The sequence below is a fragment of the Pyrgilauda ruficollis genome, unplaced genomic scaffold (genome assembly GCF_017590135.1).
Source record: "Pyrgilauda ruficollis isolate IOZ18807 unplaced genomic scaffold, ASM1759013v1 scaffold27, whole genome shotgun sequence".
Classification (NCBI taxonomy): Eukaryota; Metazoa; Chordata; class Aves; order Passeriformes; family Passeridae; genus Pyrgilauda; species Pyrgilauda ruficollis.
In genome coordinates this window covers 4005930-4025647 of record NW_024524044.1, presented here as the reverse complement: position 1 = coordinate 4025647, position 19718 = coordinate 4005930, and the positions used below count along the sequence as shown (strand labels likewise).

Below are 19718 nucleotides of genomic sequence, written 5' to 3'. Positions count from 1 at the left end.
TTCATGGAGAAAACAATTATGCATTCTAACAGCAATATGATCACATACTTTGGGAAAATCCCTCTAAGTTTGACTATAGTTAGGCAATTGTTGCTAATCAAGAAATGCTTGTGACCACTGAGAGAACTTAAAATAGATGACCTTGAAAATTACAAACTGAATAATAGGAACCTGTACCAACTTTTTATTTCATTAGGAAATGAAAATACTATTAGAGACCAGAGCTATTTCAGCTGTGTATAAATCTAGTGTTTTCACTAGATTGGTTAAAGCAATCCATCAATAATTCTTGTGAAGCTTTATTTCAGCATCCACTGAATTCTTTATGTGGTTTACCTCTTTAATTACACAAAATAATAGGTTTTTGGAAATGAATTGTTCTTCCTCCATGTTATCTGATAAGAATCATGATCGAGAGTTGGGGATAAAAATCAGAAACACAGGCTATTTGCAAGTATTAGCTGGTAAAAACAAGTCACACTTCTAGTATTGAGACATAAAACTCTTCCTTCAAATCAGTAACATTTTTCTCATATTAATTAGTGATAACAGAATCCTGGAAACAAATCTAGCCTGGATTTGAAAGAAAAAGAAAAAAGAACAAGGATATTGCTATAATCAGAAAATAGTCCCAGTACACAAAGTGATGACTTCCATATTGTATAGGGCAGGAAGATGTCTTCTCATCCTCTGTAACATCTTGCTGTTGTGAATATTTTCCTGCTCTGTGCTGGGATGAAACCAAGAGCTTTCAAAGTTTGTGTAAAACTCCCAGAATTCACACATGATCCAAGAACAATCATGTTCACATCCTGCCTGGCCAGTGTCAAGTGCAGGTCCCAGCACTGGGAGAAGCAGGGGCCTGGTCTGACTGTCTGTCTCTTTTCAACCAGCACTTCACCCAAGAAACTGCTGAAACTGAGGCATTCCTGCAGATTCACTTCTGATGAGTCAATGTGTTCTGACAAATACTAGATTAAGCAGAAAATTCCAAAAGTGCTCTATTTCTGACACCAGGCAGAGGCAGATATAGTATTTACTGCAGTAAGTTTAAACCTACCTAACAGAGGCAGGCCTGCAGTGGAGAGACGAAGCAATGGGTGGGACAAGAGCTGCATGAGGATGAGGCACCACCAACACAGGAAAAAAGATTGAAGGAAAGTTATTTGACAGGCACCTTATTTGTTGCCATATACTCTGCACTATGTTCTTTTTTTAATGTTCCCAAATAGATTTCCCACCCAATAGGTCCCTCAGTTTTCAGTTTACAATCCTCCTTATTCTTCCAATGTCTGAAAAAGAGGATCCCTAGATGTTCAACAATCAGTACCAGTGTGCACTGCAGGGGTATTTAGAGCCATAAATACTATCTGACATATTCTTTCTTTCCAACTATATTTTGGGATGTGAGGCCAGTATCCTCAGACAGTCTGCTCTGCCTACACTCAGTAAAATATCACTGATTTCAATCTATGCCCTGGAGACCAAAAATTTCACCTTAGACTCCTTTAGCAAGTGAGGCTGGAATGGAAAATTTAACAGTAAGAACAAAGGTGGGATTCAGCATGATGTAAAGGATGCCAGGAATAATAGGTACTTTGTTTTACCACTACAGGAAAACATGAGCAATAAATGAAAACCAAGTCATCTTTTCTCTTCTATTTGAGTTTCATCATAGTGCTTTCATTTGTATACTTTTGAGATGTTTCAAGCATCCTCCCAGACAGAAATCTGCTGATTCCAACCTATGGGAAGCTCTGGCTCAGATTTATGGGCAGCTCTCTAGGGAAGATGGTTCTCCACAGCCCATGTCTTCAGCAAACTGTGAATTTTCTCTCAAGGTGCCTGACACCAGAAGGAACATGCCCTACAGTGAGACATTTATAGCTTAGGGACAACATAGGAATCATGTGAAGAGCACTGTGTACTTCACAGTCCTCACATCGTATGAACTCTGCTGCTCCTTTCTCAGAGTCTTGTGGCATTTGGTGCCACTTTTCATCTGCATCTGACCCAGGTTCTTTCTCTATTCCTACACTGCAAGCTGCAGCTCAGAGCTGCTCTTTTGTAAGCTTCAGACCAGGTCACTGCAAATACACTTCACCTGAAGAAGCAGAGAAATTTTTGGTGAATTAAAAATTCAGTCTGTCTTCAAAGGTCCAACAGCTCACTGTAGCATACACTCAAATGTAATTTTTTGAACTTACAGAGTTTTGATGAATTAGAACCAAAATACTTGTGCTATAGTCACAGGTCAAAGAACTAGCTGCTCTCTATCAGCTGCAGAATGAAAACAAGGAAACCTTTTGTTTTTCTGCTTGGTTTGAATGATGGATGCTGTTCAATCTTTTGTGACCTTCCTGTGACACGTGTGTGTGTCCTTCATGTGTCTACAGATGACTTGTAAGTTTTGGCCTGTGATAGCCATCAGTGAGCGATAGCTGTCATGGATTATTCCTTTTGTAAGAGATATTTTCAAAGCCAGTGTCATGATGTGCTCATTTTTCCATCCCTCATCAGATAGTAGCCAGTAAAACTGATGAGAAAATAGACTTTGGTTAACCATTGCAAATGGTTGGTAATGATGTGTCATATTAGTATGAATGCTATGGCTGGTTCTTTGTTTTTGTACCATTAAGTTTCCAAATGGCAATCTTCTTCCTACAAGTTTCATTCCCTCTAATTATGACTTGGGCGATAATTTGTAAATATTGAAAATCATGTCTCTCCTTGACACCGTTTGCGACTGTACTGACAAGTCAGGCCTGGCCTAATTGTGGAATATGTTTAAGCTGGCATATGCAAGGAAGCCAGAAAACACAGCCATGCTTGTTTGCCTTTCCCTCATTTCAGAAACTTGGGTCCCATTTATCTCTAATCACAAGCACTCCATGGATCTGCACAAGCTCAGACAACATGCTGACATGAAAGCATTTTGTTCATTGTTGGGTGCATCTCATTTTTCCTTGCTTTATTACAGAAAAGGAAATGGCAGGGTCCTCTATCCCACTGAGAGAGTGTTTGTACAAGAACATATTTAGTCCTAAGATAGGTCATTTCAGGTTAGGTGACGGCAGAGCCATGTTAATTCATGTTCCAAAAACTCCATTGTCAGCAAATGGTAGCCTTTTCCCTTTTTTAAAGCTGATAATATGGTTTTATACTTTTTCGAGTGAGAGAGTATAGCTTGTTACTTTGGTCTTTGACAGAGTTGAGGCGGCAAATTTATATAGAATAACCCTAGTGACTACTCCTCCTGAGACTTCAGTTTGCTTTGCTATTTTGGACTAAAATCTGTGCCAGTGCAGGACCTGATTCCCTGTGGTTCAGAGGCTGTGCCATGGAGAGAACATCATCATTTAAGAGGACAGGGAAAATGAGAGGGGGTGATAACAGCTCCATTCATCCAACTTTAATCAGTTGTTGCAAATCTGCCACAGCACTGGCATCAGCTTCAACAGATAAATCTCACAACGGATGTGTCTTCATCAGACTTTTCAATTAACCAATTGCATCTGTACACAAGGTTGAGTATATCTAAAACACTTAGTGAGGATAACCTGTTTTCTAAGTTCAGAGGTAAAAAAAAGGTTTTAAATCTGAACTTACCTTAAGACAACAGAGAGAACAAGGAAATTGAGCAAGACAGCAGCAAACATACAAATTATCCCTGAATTCAAATGGCTAATCTGAGTTAAAATTCATGTTCCCTTGTCTTCAGCACTATTTCAGCTCTAGGTTAGGTCACTCATCCTGACTAGGGTGGCAACATTATTTCTCCTACAGCATGGTATGCACTCTAGCACAATTCAATTTTCCAGAGCATAGAGTCAAAGTACTTATTATCAGTGATTTAGGTTATAAATTCATTCATAGCAGAGCTGGGAGGTTTCTATTTGTTATTTTTATTCTCAGAGGTGTGTGTGCATGCAGATGGCTGATGGGGAAGAACTGTTGGGCAGGGCACAGTCTAGGCAATTGCTGGAGGATCTACCATTAACTAAATCCTCTACATACACAGTGCAGTCATGTGTGTCAGAAGAAATTGCTTTCATTAGCAGGTTCAACTGATCTGTAAGCCTTTCCTTACAATATTCAAACACATAAAAAAATTAAATTATCCCTGCATAAAACACACTCTCTAATATACATAGTCCATTACTGGGTCTAATATACCCTTACAAATGACAGCAGCTATCAAAAGAAGCATTTTTGTTGTCTAGCACATTTATTTTTAACAGGCTTTAAACCACAAGAACACTAATCTAGCCTTTTCAGTGGAGAAAATGCCATTCTTACACTCATTTGGCATTTTTTGGAGGTGTCCTGCAGTGAAGTAGAGCATTTTATTTGAATTGCTTCAGAACTTAACATCCTAAAGCCAATTCATGTCATGGGTCTCTAGCACAACTGGATTTATTTAATCATTTTTCGTTGTGATGGGCTACAATGGCACTACTGGCTCTTTTGTAATGAACCTCAGCAAACACTCACTGACATATTACAAATGAGTGGAACCAATCAAGAGCTATATATTGCTCAAAAAGATTAATTTAATAGGTGGAATACAGCATTTCTTGCAATTGAGATAAATTTCTCATGTGAGAAAGTAGTACTCATTTGAAGGGCTGCGGAATCAATTCCACAAAGAACATGGACTAGAAGTTCAGAATATACATACAATAACTGAAAACCAGAGAAATACACCAAATAAGGTAGAACCTTCACTGTTTCTTCATGCTTATATTTGCAGATGGATTTGGGTCTTTAAATAGAAAAGAACAGCTTTCCACATCTGGATGATAAGGATGGGAGGATTTAAAAGAAAACTATTGTATTATTTAGCAATAACATGAAAATAGAAAGCAAACTTTGAACAACACAATTGTTCCATCCTGCTCATCTGAGATGCCAGTTAGCAATTGTGGAACTTCAGTAAGAAAATAACATGATGCTATTGTGGCTCTTTACCACTACAACTGAAATAAAATAAACCCAGTCCTATCATAGATTTAAGCTTGATATCTGCAGCAAATTCAGCCTGATGACTGACATACAAACATCTTGCTCAGTCCAAAGGTTCAGTACAAGCAGAAGAAGAGCTATGTGTGTGTGAGTAAAGTAACATGCTATGCTTGATACAGTCCATGTCATGACTAATAACACAAGGCAATATTGATTTTCTGGGTCAGGTTAGTGCATATGAAGATATTTGGGGGTCACTTCCAATTTTCCATGTTTGAACAGACTAATTCATCTCTTATCTATTTTCACTACATATGCAAAGCAAAGGCCTTTATCAACTTCTAGTGAGTTGAGATAAATGCACACACACCCTGGTGGACTGAGGAAATCACACAAGCTGGCATAAAGATCTAAGGCTTTGTTTCTGGTGTTACAGAAACACCTCATAGTAGGAGAAAGCAACTTACTTGCATTTCTGAGTTGATCCTGTTGATCAACTTTTTTTGCATGAGTCTGAGCATTTTGTGGTTGTCTGTACTGAATGGGAACAGTGTGATTTCCTTGGAATGTAGTTCCTCCTTTTGTAAAGAGCCAAGTTGGCAAACCTGGCTGCAAGCACAGTTTTAGTTCAATTCCCTCAACTAGTCTCAGCACTCAGACTTGCTACTTTATGTTTTATGGTTATAACAGCTATCTACCTGAATTCTAGTATTGAAATGCAGAGCATATTTTGGAAGCCTTTCCTGTCTTGTAAAGCTAACAGCCTTCCATACTGTGATAATTAAAGGAATGGCATGGGTCATAAAAATGAAAAAGATTAAAAGGCAGATAGCCATGAGTAACCAAGACAGCATACAGATTTGATCTAAATGTTCTAACAGCAATTATGAATGATCTTGATGCAGGACATTTCCTGCAGTTTAATTGTCATTTGCTGCTAATGGTTCTTAGGAGTCCCTGAGATAATAACTCTTCACAGCCAAACATTAATCTGTTAAAACAAAAAAAAAAAAAAACAAAAAAGAAAAAGTTCTATATGTCAATAGATATAGATGGTAAAGTATATTATATATGACAACTGTACCAAAATAATGATGATAAGGTATGTTTTATTAGAATGGTACCAATGGATCTACATGCCCACGAAATTACCAAGTTTCATTTTAATGTCATAATAAACATAATACTATCGGAAACTAAAACTCAAGAAGTCCCTGAATTCTTCCAAGGTGTGGTACAAGTACCTAGGACATTAAGCAAAAGAAGTTGTGCTGGCTCCATTCTTTCCTCTGAAAGAGCTGGTGGGACGGTGTCAGGCAGCGGCTTTCTGCTTGGTGGGCACACATAAAGCATGCCACTGTGTGCCATGACTTCACCCCTCTCAGTTAATGTGTCTCCAAGACCCACAAGGCAAATTAGCAACCAAACTTACGGTCAAAGATTTCCAAAAGGTTGCTGATGCCTTGCTTGATACACAGCTCGTCAAGCTGAGATGTCATGGTCAAACTGTGTAGGGTCCCAGCAGGATTGGCACATGTGTATGACTGAGATGGGCTCACAGATCTGGAGAACTGGCCCAAAGGCTGGAATGAGACCCTCAGCTCTCCTTTACTCAGCCTGCTGGGGGTGGCTTATCCAGGGAAAGGAAAAAACAAGAAAAAGCTCTGCTTGTGGACCTGTGTCAGCACTGTGCAGAGGACTTTAAGTTGCCTCCAAGTCATCTCCTTGGATCTAGGAACTTTTGTGGGGGGAGCTGGTTGATATTGTGCTTTGTCTGCATGTATACTCAGTTCTGGAAAGCAGACTGCACTCCTTCCATGCTCAAGCTGGCTCCACAATGATTGTGTAACGCTGTGTTTGAGATAATCAGCCCTGCCAAACACAAACCACCTCTATGCAAAGCTTTGGTGGTCTTTGCCCCAAGTGAAAATGTGGTGCAAACACTCAAAACAGCTACAAAAAAACCTGAATTGGCTGTGTTTGTAAATTTGTGAGTGAAATCCATGGGTCTTTATTTATGCCCCAGCTTCATACATAATTTGATACCAAAGTTAATAACCTGATGGTCTACTTAGCTTCATAGCAGCTTTTTGATAATCAAATAGGAGCAATGTCAAGGATAGTGTTCATTTCCCATCTGTGTTTGGTTAGGAGGTTATGACCTTTTCTTTTTAATGCTGACCTCGCTTTTGTCACTGTGAGTTTATGTTATTGCAGTGCACTTTAACTGATGCCCTAGTTTCACTCAGTTTAGAAAGGGAGTTAATGACGACTCATTGGCATGACCGCTGCCTCGCTGCGAACCTGTGATTCATGATCGCCTTCCAAGGACTTTACGGAATTGGCCTTCATAAATCCCGAAATGGCCTGGGACCAGCCTATCTGACATCCTGGCTCTCACCAGAGGCAACAGTGTCACAGCTGCAATCAGGAGAGTGGCTGATCTGTAGCAGCATCAGCTCCCTTTTTTTTGGCAGATGTCCCTCAGCAAGGGTCTGTCAGCCACAGTTTTTATTTTGAAATATTGTGTTGACCTTCAGAAGATGCTGAAAAGCTCAATAGTTTGAAGAAGGAGTTCAGGGATGGCTGAACACTCAGAGAAAAACTCTGAGTTTTTTCATGCTAATGGGATCTCTTTTTGTGTACTTGTTTCTGAAAGGATTTTTCAGCTGGTTAATTTACTTTCTTTCAGCCTGTCCTCTTCCCTCATTTGAAGAGACCTGGGAAGTTTAAATGTGCAACTGTTGCTCTTCAGAGGTTCTCATTTATACTGGGCCCAGAACAAGGTTTTGGACTTGTTCAGACCCTGGAATGCTTTCTTTGGAAATCTGGAGCCAGTTAAGGAGCCTGTGAGATAAGCAAAGAGGCTGTTTCCAAACTTCAAGAGGGTATTTACCTTTCTCATAGGGGTGAAATGAGGATAATGAATCCATTCTTACAAAACACCTCCAAAACACAGAAGACTTAGTGCTGATAGCACTACAGGCATAGCAGAGAAAGGCTGAGCTGTAGGATGGTGCCTGCCACAAAGGGGCTGATTTAAAACCATGGTCCTCATCCCTGCATGAACAGGCTGGACAGAGGTCTAAATATGGGCCTTGGGACTGGCTCTGCTGCTTTTGCCCCCTGCCCTCTCTCTGCAGCCCCTGCCTGCACTCTCCGGCCCTTTTGCCATGAGACCCAGCAATCCACCACCCCATGGCCATTCCTCACTCTCCTCCTCCTCTTCGTGTCCTGGTGGGAAGATGCAGAGGGTGGAATGTGAGTCCTCCTGGGCAAAGCTGTCCTGATGCTTTGGAGCCAAGCCAGCTGGGAGGAGGAGAGGGGATGGCGCGTGGGGCTGGAGCTGCCTGTCAGCAGCAGGACCCATGCCTGGCTCCATCCTGTCTGGCACTGCAAAGGAGCTTGGCTGGGAGCTGTAACCCAGCCAGCACTGAGAGGCTCTTACTGCTCTGTCTTCTCTTCCAGAACTCCAGCTCAGGTGAGATCCAGGGAATATTCAGCACAAAATGCTGACACTGGTTAATCTAAGCACCTGAGAGTTTTGTGGCCAGTGTTAGCTTTTTAGATCCCTTTGTTGGACTTGTGCCCTGAACTCACTCTAAACCCCAACTGAGATGCCAAAGCAGCCTCTCTGGATTTTCCCCATAATATTGAGCTTGGTCTGTTTATCCAAAAGAAAAATAAAATGGTAGTGGTAAAACTGGAAATTGGTCTGTAAATGTATATTTTTAATTTAGGACTTTATAGTGAAACAATTGCTCCTGAGCGTGATGTTTTACTAAACAGTTGATATTTAATTCAATATTTTGAGCACTGAACAAAGGTCACTGTCATTTAGCAGGAATATTTTCTTTTACATCCCTCCTCCTACTAAAATATTCAAATTATATTGTATTACTTATTAGCACCATGTGTGTTGTGTTCAGAAAGAAAATATGGACTACTTATGATTAATAATTATTCACTTAATCATATTAAATTTGAACAAGATACAGATGTTAGGGGTGAGGATGGACAGATCTCAACCCTTACACACCTCGCTTTCACACAAAAGCCTGGTTTTGGACCTAAGCTAGGGCAGGATAAGCTACATTCCTTCACTGTGAAGCCATCATCTTTTCCAAGACTTGACTCCACAGGCTCTGTGCAATCATTACTCTCATTGATTCCAGTGATAGTTGAGCTGACTAAGGACAGAGAACAGGGTGCTTAAGACAGGCTGAAAGACAGAAGATCAGTGGCAATGACAGAATCTCAATAGTACCTCATTTAAAATGAGCAATGGATGATAGAGGGTAAATACTGAGATGTAGAAGACGTAACAGGAATAATAGGTGCAGAACAGTAAATCTTTAAAATCTTATATATTGTTAATGAAGATAATAATTACTCTTTACAGAAAGGCTGAATTAACCAACGCTGCATTTCTAAGTAACAAGCTAATGGACACAGGCATTACCATAAGTCTTTGAAATCCCTATAAACCATGAGTAGTCAAATATTTGACTGATGGGCTTTTACCCCTGTTAATAGCATGTGATGGTGGTCTCAGTAAATAACATAACTTTAGATTTCCCTCTTGTAGCTGGGAAACTTTCTTATTTTTAAGCCACCTCTTATTGCTCCTTGCTGCTTCCTGAAAGGCTTTTTATACTGTGAAAACAATTCACTGGTTGTTACCTTACTTTTGTGCCCTGCAGGGGATTTTGGGTGTACAGACTCTGCTCAGATAAGCAGGGACCTCGCCCACTGCAGTAAGAGGAATTTTTAAGTCATTCCTGCTTACCTGCAGACAGAGGTTGGCTCAGCTTGTGTTTCACCGACAAGAGAATTGTGGCATTATTTCCATAAAATAAGTTCTTTCAAAGTATGTTATATGAAAACTTCTCAGTTTGAAAACAAACAAGCAAAAATGCAACTTGGCCATCTTCAAGAAGCAGCAAAGTTATCTCTGAGCTCTACCCCAGCTGATTTTATCATGGCACCTTACATCTGAAGATAAACAAATACATACGTAGTTTTGTAAACGTGTTTTCAGAAGGAAGGAAAAAAATCCACAGAACTGGAAAAGAGGCCTTCTAACTGAAAATTACCACACAAGGTATTTTCCCTTTTTTTAACTCTGCATGAAAATCACAGGCTTCAGTTCCGCAATTAGAATGTCAGTAATGATTTTTGTGATTTCATGTACACTTGTGCTGACTTTACTTACCTTCTGTCTGGCTCTCACCTCTCTCAACTTCTATTAGCATGTTCTGCATTCAGAACACTTCCTCTCTGTAGCCTTCCACAGTCACCCAGGGAAACAAAAAAGGTGACTGTTGTTGGTTAGGTCTTTTTGAATGCAACCAGGAGAAGGAGAGAATCATCCCTTTCTCACAAATGGACAGGCCTTGCAATCCCTCTCTTTTGTATACATAAGGTCAGGATAAAAAGAACAAAAATCAAATGTAATCTGATAGAAATAATAACTGAATTCTATGGGATTTAATGGAAGATAAAATGTAATGAGATTTTAACATGCAGTTCTGAAGCACAAACAGATTGAATATTAAATTTCATAGGATAATTCAGAAACTTATAGTAAGGTTCCCATGCTAGATTAAATAGGATTTTCCCATTGTGGAAATTTACGGTGGAGAGTTGACAAGGTCTTGAAAATGTCACAGGAGAGGACATTCCCAGAAAAGGTGCTATTTAATCCTCTGAGAAGGGAAAAGGACACAGTGAAATCTTGCCACCATGTCATGTACTCTGGTAATTTGTTTGTAAGGCCAGTGTTTGCAATACCAGGCAAAACAGACATTTGGGAATTTCAGATTCTGACTGCAATAGGCTTAATATACCCTAAATACTAGGAAATTAAGAAATCAAAGTAAAGCATAAAAACACAGTGCACATCTGGGTCCTCTGTTTTCAACTCTTGCATAGTTTCCACTGAAGATGATAGAATTTACACCCTGACTTTAACTAAAGGCACCTACCTCCTGACTGGGGAAACACCCCCATTTACTATTTGAAAGTGCTCAAACACACACAGTGATAAAACTCATTATCATGCAGCACTCCATCCTTGAACATGTATAGGAAGGCAAAAGCAAAGTCTTCAAAGTTTTCATTCACCAAAGTTTTCTTTTCCTTCATCAGAAGAGTTAAACAACAGTTAAGATATTTTTCAATCATCTGCTGCAAGCTAAATTGCATCTTCAAACATGAACATTTTCCACTCATCTAAATGGATGGTAAATACATTTTTAGGGTGAAATTTGGATTACTTTCTCTGATGCAGAAGTGCTTTATCACACAGGGAGCTCCACATTGGCTCACTGCTTACTGGAGCTTATTACTCTTTGCATTCTACCTACTCTTTAAAAGATTATTAATATTGCAATTATATATATATATTTGTACTTCTGCTTTGGGCATTTGTAAGAATGATATTGAATACTGAGTATTAGCAAGGAACATTTTCCCTCAGGAAAAATATTGGCCTCTAATCCAAAGAGCAAAAGCAATAAACCTAAAGAGTTTAAGGAAAGGTTTTACAAGACAGTAATGTGTAACATGTAAAATTAGTACCCTTTCTCTAGAAATAGACAGGAAAACTGAATATAATTAAAGTAACTTATTTAACATTTTCAGTGACATCAGGAGAGGGCAATTAATCAACTTTTACCATTAATTCAACTACCAACACCTCTCATTGTCTCCAGCAAAGCTGCCTTGCTCTGTTTTATCCTGCTTTCTCAGACCTAACAGAATCTGATCTATTTGGATGAGAAGACACATGAAGGTATATATAATAATACCCATATAATAACACCCATAACAGCTATCAGGATATATTATAGCAATAGATAAAAAGATATGGAATTCCCATAACAGAAATCCTAATACAATTTTGAATGTAGAACAGTCTCAAAGATAGAGAACAATCCAAGTCCGAATTACCCCAGAATACATCTAAGACAAATGAAGCTTGTGGAGTTGTTTTAGTTTGTTATTTTCTAGTCATGCTTTGGGGAAATCCACTGATTTGGGACTTTTCTCTGGGCCTGCCTGGAATGCTGGGCTTACTTGGAAACTTGCTACTTTTATCCTCACAGGATCATCCACAATGTGGGTGTGTAGTGGGGAGAAGCAAACCCCAATGTCTTAATTAATCTCTGTGATGGTCCTAAAATTTAGTGATTTAGTTTGGGTCAACCAATCCAAAACACACTCTTATTTATGATACAGCCAAAGACAAAACAATAAAAAGCCATGCATGTCTCTAGGCATTTACATGGTACAATAGACCTCTATCAAGCTTGAAATCTCACTAGCTAGATTAGTTTCAAAACAAAGTAAAAGAAAGGTGAGATTGAGCATCCAGCTCAAACAATCTAAAAAATAAACAAAGAAACAAAAAACCCATTAAGTTAAGAAACATTAAATAAGTAAGTTTGGAATTCTAACTGTAGATGATAATTGTTTTCATCTAACCCATTAAACATGCTCAGAAAGCATTTTTTCCCACAAAATTTAGATGAAAGTAGATAGTTCCTGCAGGACTTAACAATTTGTACAACTATTAATGAGAAAAATTTTATGTCAAAACAGATACACCAACTTTCTATTAAAGTCAGAGAAGCAGAAATCCATTTTTCAAATATGGTGCAGACACACACAGAAGCAGAGCTAAATTGAGTGTCCATGAAGAGTCAGTGACAAAACTCCCAGGGACAACCACGAGGCCACAATCTCGCTCAGGGTTCTTTCCAGAAAAGTGGCACAACCACAAAAACAGGTAAAAAAGCCAGTTTCCTAAGACCCACATGTGTTGTTGGAGGTCTGAGTGTTTGTGGTGGGTGATAAAGGGATGGAATTCAGCTGAGGGCATGCTCTGGCAGATGTGGGCAGGGGTAGCAGCCAGCAAAGCTGGTGCTGGGTGTGGACATCCCACACCAGGACCATGTGGCTCTCAGCCCTAACAAATGCTCAGTGTAATCAGTCCATTAGTCCAGGTTTCTCCCAGTCGCAGACAGTTGTTTAAAATGAGAATTATGTGAAGCAAACCAGAAACCTTAACACTGTATTTCATAAATAACTGTAACTTTACTGCCTAAATTCACGGTGGTCCAGCCCTGTTACTATTGTAGGCAAAATGCCTTTCTGAATCTCACCACCTCTACCCCCTGAAGGAGGTTCAGCTGTGGCAGGTAGGGTGCAAGGGCACGCCACAAGGTCACAAATCTACCCATCCCAGACACCAAGAGGCAAGAGTATTGTATGCGCTGTATTTTTGGTCACCTGCCCATATCTAAACAGCTGAAAACCCTTCAGGTATTCCATGCCATCCCCTGCAGTAGGGCTACCACCTGGAGGCCACCTGCTGGCCTGCTCTTTCTAAAGAGAAGCAGAGAATTTTATGTGACTGTTCAGTGACAACCAAAGCTACGATTCTAGCCATTTTATAAAATAAATTATATATTTGGCAAATTTGATATCCTTATGCTGAAAGAAAATCTGGCTGAAGCAAAAAACTTCCTGTGTGGGAAGTGAACAACTTACATAGCATAAAATTGTCAATAAAAATTAATTACTTATTGCTTAAATCTAGCTGGCTCTATAAGTGTGCCTCCTCAATTAACTGAGTCTGCTTGTAGAAGTGTAACTGAGAGGCCCCTGTATTTCATCATCAACTCCAGAGCCATGCTATTTTGGAAATAAAAGACCTGTATCCTGTCCAAAAAATAAACTCTGGAGGTGACTTGCTGTGTTGCCATTTTGGATTACAAAAAAATACTCAGCCAACACACAGGGGAAGGCTTAATTCCAGCAAACACACACATAAACAGGAAACCTCTCTCCAGTCAGAAGGTATTTTTCCTTCGTACAATGGGGTTCAAAGATGTGTCATCATATAGTTTAAAACAATTACTAAGGAACCTTACCATTTCCAATAGTTTAGGAATAGAGCTGGTTTCCACAGTTGAAAGCCTGTCTGAACTTGCATGGGAAGCACACAAACACTAAAAAATATATGCTGGCTTAGGCCAGTGCAGAATTTTTAATCAATAAGCATGTCAAACTGGGGGACAGGGAGGGGAGGGAATCAATTTTCAGAAGGCAAATGGTAACAACTGTAGATTTAATCAAATTGCAGATGCAATCCCTTACTGTTCTCAATATTTTTGAAAGAAAGTAGCTCCATGGCAAAGAATGAATTTCAATAAATGTCACATATTTAGGTTTATTGCTGAACTTTTAAATTTATCAAGCTAGGTCACTGATCCCTCACAGAAATGGTAACCATACATGTCAAAAAGATTTTGAAACTGTTTAGCTGTATAAACATCAAAATGAAGGAAGTGCAGCAAAGGAAAGCAACTTACATAAAAAATTGTTACTGCTGTAAGACTCCAGGAAAAAAAGATATGCCAGTGTGACCCTTCAGTGTGAGGGTAAACCTGCAAGGTACACAATGAGGGGGATAGCTATCAAATACCATGGTAATGGACATGGTGTGAACACTTGAGCAAAATGAAAATCTTCTGAAAGCATTTGGCAATTTTCCGTCCCCGTGCATTTGCAATCAAATTTATCATGAATTCAAACATGAACCTTTTGCTGCCTTCCATACAAAAGGACAATTGCATGTTAATTTTCTTGGGACAAGCAGAAGAGACTATCAGAGCTGTAAGATGCACAGAAAAAGCAGCATTTCACTTAAGAATTTTAAGCTTATTAAACTCTTCAGCACTGCAGAAACTCTTCTGTTATTGACAACTGCTTGAAAAATTAAATGTTCTGGAGCACTTGCTTCCCTGGAGACTGGCGCGCTGGGAGGAGAGGCAGAGGAGAGGTTTCAGACCATTCGCTGCTACTGTTGCCCCACACACACCCTTGTGCCTGGCTTATGTACACAGCCTCTCCTTAAAATACAAGCATTATAAAATTCTTAAAATTTGAGGGTTATAAGCCCCTCAAATTATCTCAATTTCTATTTTCCACTCCCATATTTGATTTACTCAATTGCAACTAATTCAGTGAAAGTCCATCTGAGCCAAGACTCCGTCTCCATCCAGCCACATCAAGTGACTGAAAAAGATCACAGCGTGACTAAAAAGTCCCAGAACAGATCAAAAACCATGGCAATCTACTTGGGAACACTGTTTGCTTCAAAGGAGTTATATCCTGGACTAACGTGGTCTGATAACTTTACCTCTCTTTTCTTTTTCTAATGTTTAAAATTGGAAAGAAAAAATACATTATCTTCTTGTACAACATCATAGTTTTCCTCAAGGCAAATAGCTTGGCAATTTGCTAGATTTGTTAATGCTAGAGGAAACAAGTTAGCACACATACCATGTGTTTGAATGCCTTTGGAAATTAGATTGAAACACTGATTTGATTTCCTAAAAGGTATCTTAAACAAGGCAAGGTTAGAGATTTGGAGAGTAATGAGAATTTGTGTGACTTCAAACAGCTCTACATAAAACAGACCTGATATTCTGGGGGGAAAAAGGTCACCTAATTATTCGTTTCCTGAAGGCCCTGTCTATACTACATTTCCCCTGGGTAAGGAAACTGATTTAAAAATGGCTTCTGCTAACATGTTTGCATCAGTCGCTATGTATGAGACAGAGATTTTTAAAGTCACTGCCAAGAAAAACACATCATTTTTGTAAGGGAACAACAGAAACCTCCTCATCTTGGCTGTAGCAAAAAGATGCCATCCTCAGAGTCCTGCATGGAGCTGTGGCCTGCCTCCTTGGTGATGGCATGCTGCTTGGGGCAATGTGGCATGACCACCAGTGGTGCATTGCACAGGTTTAATTACCAAATACAGCCTTTGCATAGGAAGCAAAATCACCAACTGTGGCCACAGCAGAGAAGATGCACACGCTGATGGTTCATCTGAGGGTGACAGCCTAATGAACATGAAGTTGTGCCACCAGCTCAAAGAACAGACAGCAAGGTAGCAACAGGGAGGTAGAAAGCCTGGACATCAGGGTTTCACAGGAGCTCACCACAAAGGTGGTGCTGCCACCCAAAATCCTAGCAAGGTGTGTTTGAAGTGTCACACACTGCACACATTCCTTATGCTTTGCACCAAATAGATCCTTGTCACCCCCTACTGAATTTTGTGTTTCTGTAGTTTCAGAGAATGCTGTTCAGCTACCCTAGCCCTTTCTTGTTCAAGAAATGATGTATAGTGCTGAGAGAGCCCAAGCAGGATTTCCCTTACACTAGATATTTCACAAACACAGATGGAGATGGAGGACCTCTCCTTGCTTTCTGCCTGAAGCAAATAAAGTCTAGACACATGCCCACCACAAAGCAATCATGGCACAAAGCAGATCACCCAGTGCTCTGTGACTCCCACTGCAGCTCTGCCTCTCTGGCTACCCCAGCACAGCACGCTGCCGGCATCAGTTTCCCTTTGTGGCTGTGAAGGCAAGACTGCTGCTCTTACACAGCAGCCAGCTGTGCCAGCTAGTCTCTGGAGTTCTGGAAGCCAGATTTGGGAGGCAGCAGGCTTTGAATTTCTCCTCTGAATTGAAAAATACAGAGCAGATATTTGCAGATGATAGAAGAATAAGAGTAGGCAGGTTGCCTGCTTTGATTGCACTGGACAAGCAAGAAGAGGTTACAGGTCATCAGCTAAGGTACCAGAAACCATGAATGCAGGAGAATCAGGATGGGAAAGGCAATACTGGGAAGACAACACTTGCTACTAGTTTTGCTTTCATGAGCTTTTCATTGAACCTCTGCTGAATTTTGGCTTTCTGGCTGCCTTGCCCTGACTCAGTGAGCTCCCATCCATCTATGGCTGCACTGTCATCTACACTTGAGCAAATAACACGTCCATGAACCCCTCCCCAGCCACAATATGTGCACTTTAGCTTACCAATAAAGAGCTGCTATGCAGTGGTTAACCTCTGAAGAGAAGAGGAAAAAGGGAAAAAAAAGAGGAAAAAAGGGAAAAAATAATAAAAAAGAACAAAAAAGAAAAAAAGGGGGCAAAAGAAGAGGGAAAAAAAAAAAAAAAGAGAGAATCCTTATAGGATAATAAAGACAATTCATTCCCTCTCCACCAAAAAGGCACAGAAGTTGACTCTCCCTTCTCTAAATAGCAAGATGAACATTTTACAAAATATCCCAGTTTCCAAATGATTCCGTTTGTATTAGAAGACAGAAAAAGAATTATACAGCGCTGAAGAAGGATTAGGGCACAAAGAACAAGTGATACAGTCATTCTCCAAGTTACTTTGTTTTCAACATGCAGCCCCTGCCAAAGGCTAGCTTTTTGCTCTTGCAGAGTATGATCTGTAAACATTTAACCAGCTCTCTGAGAAACATGTGAGACACTTTATCTTGCCTGATTATGAATCCAAACCTCTCAGATCTAAAATAAAAAGACAACAAAAAAGAGACACCATCCTCTTTTTGCAGCTGGACAATGAAAAAAGCACCTGTGGGATGAAAGCAAATGAACTATCACACGGGGCATAGGTTCTTCGGGAAAAGCATGCACTGCAGCTTGAATAAACCTCCTACAGGTTACAAACGCACAGTTTGTTAAACAACACTGGTATTTGATTATTAATCCCTACTGATGTATGCGCAAAACTTCCAATTTCTAAGGAGTGCATTCAGTTTTATAAAGCCTAAGACTAGAGAATTTAATGCTGACATGGAAACAGCGGTGGAATGCCATTATATGAGCCCTTTGCGATTTGTTTACCGTTCGAAGCAAATTCTGCTTTTAAAAATGGGAAAAAAACCCCAAAACAAACCCCAACAACAACACAGCAAAAAGGCCATACCGCAAGGAAAACTGTGAACGCCGCGCAACCATAAAGTACACATCCCCAACTTGGGGAATCCCGCAGGCTCACCCTGCGCCTCACGGCAGGCGGTCGGACCGGCCACCACAAGAGCGGAGCCGCCGCCTCCGAGCTGGAACTTCCAGGCTGCACTGCCGGACACTGCCCCGCGCCGCGCTCCCGCCGCGCCCGCAGAGCGGGAAGGGGCGGGAGGGGCAGCGGCTCCGGCTGCGGCCAAGGGGCGCTGCCGACAGCATCCCGGGAAGCGCTGCCCGCCCTGCCCGCGGAGCGCTGCCCGGGAAGCGCTGCCCTGCCCCGCGGAGCGCTGCCCCGCCCGCGGCAGCGCCGCCGCGTACCCGGTCCCGGCGCCCACCCTGCGGAGCCCGGCCGGGGCAGGGGCCGGCCGGCAGCCCCGCTCCGCTATCACCTGCCCCCGCGGCGCCCGGCCCGCCCCGGGAGAGCGGCGGCGGCGGCTGCCGCGCTCCCGCGAAGTTCCCGGGCGGGGCTCGGCGCAGCACCGTGCCGCTGCCCGTCCGCCCTCGCCGCCGGCTCCGCTCGCTCCCCGCGTCCCCCCACGGGTGCCGGTCCTTACCGCGGCGGAGCGGGCTGCGCGCCGGCACCACCGCCGGAGGGGCGAGCGCTGCAGCCCGGCGGGCTGGGCTGCCTCGGCGCTCCTGGCCCGGCGGCCGGCCCAGCCCGCACCTCCGCGGCCCCGCGCCGCTCTGCCCTCCCTCCGCCCGCGGGCTCCGGCTCCCCGGCCCCAGCCCCAGCCCCGCGCTGCTGTCCCTACCTGGGGCGGCAGGGGCTGCGCGCCCCGGCGGGCAGGGGCGTCTCTCCCTCCCTCCCTCCCGCACGGCACCTGGGCTGCGGGGCGGCTCTCCGCGCCCTTCCCTCAGGCGCCTCCGCCGCGCTGCTGGCGGCTCCCAGCGGTAAATCAGCCGGTCCCCGCGCTCCCTCCGCCCCTCCGGCGCGGTCCTGACCTGCCTGTGACTCACCACATCGCAGGAGCCCGGGTGCGCGGTGGGGGGAAGGAGGGAGGGGGGCCTCCTTCTCTCGCTCCCCCTCCCCTCCTTTCTTCCCCTCGTCCCTCCCGGCCAGGCGCCCCCAGCCCGGGGGCAGGAGGGATGGCTGTCACTCCCCAGATGGGGAAAGCCGAGAGGGGACCCTTGGTGGACCTTATCCTGCACCTCGGCGTTTTCAGGCCAAGCAGGTACCAGTGGCACAGCCTCCCTCCTTACTCCCAGCCGCTGGGCACCCTCCGTCAGATGTCAGTGCCTGACTGATGCTAAACCTTAACCCTGAGAGGTCAAGATACAGGCACCCCTGGGCTTGTCCTGAGACCCCCCCTAGGCTGTGTAGTAACGAAGAAATTTAGCCCATATTGCACTGTCGTGGTGTCAGTGCTGACTGTGCTTTAAATGTCTATCCACACGTAATTCAAACAAATGACCTCAGTTTATATAGACTATCAAGTAGCTATCTTCCCCCATATGTGCTTCCTACAGGGTACTAAACTGTACTAAACAGGTTGGGGTTTCTCCCTCACAAGGTTTGCAAAGCACATGATGACTTCATCTTTCAGAGGCGCTGAGAAACTGAGTCACTCAGCAATACTGCCTGTGCAATGTACACTTGTGGAGCTGCTGAGAGACTGTGAGTCTCAACACTGGGGCATGCAGCAAAGGATCCATCTTTTTTTCTGGTAACAAGTTTCAGCAGCTACTGATTTAAACCAGATTTTAAGTGAAAGGCTTCATATTCCAATAGAAGTTACTGGAGACATCTATTTTGCCTTTGCTTGCTTCCTTTTTTGGCCCCAACGCTGCTCTCCTTAATCATACCATTTAAACCAATGAATGTTTTTCGTGAGTGAAGTACAAGGAACTGTAAGAAACGTTGCCCAGTTTCATGATTAACCATGGGAAAAATGTCAGA

General features: G+C 42.4%; 1 protein-coding gene across 1 annotated transcript in view; it reads right to left on the bottom strand.

The window, feature by feature from the left end:
- MET (MET proto-oncogene, receptor tyrosine kinase) overlaps positions 1-18748 on the bottom strand; it is an 86603-nt gene extending 67855 nt beyond the window's left edge. Inside the window, exons 1-2 of the mRNA XM_041471499.1 lie at positions 18723-18748; positions 18376-18438 (exon numbers count right to left, since the gene is read on the bottom strand). The gene's annotated coding sequence lies outside the window, so the exon portion shown is untranslated. The remainder of the gene's footprint in view (positions 1-18375; positions 18439-18722) is intronic.
- Between the last annotated feature and the right edge of the window lie 970 nt (positions 18749-19718).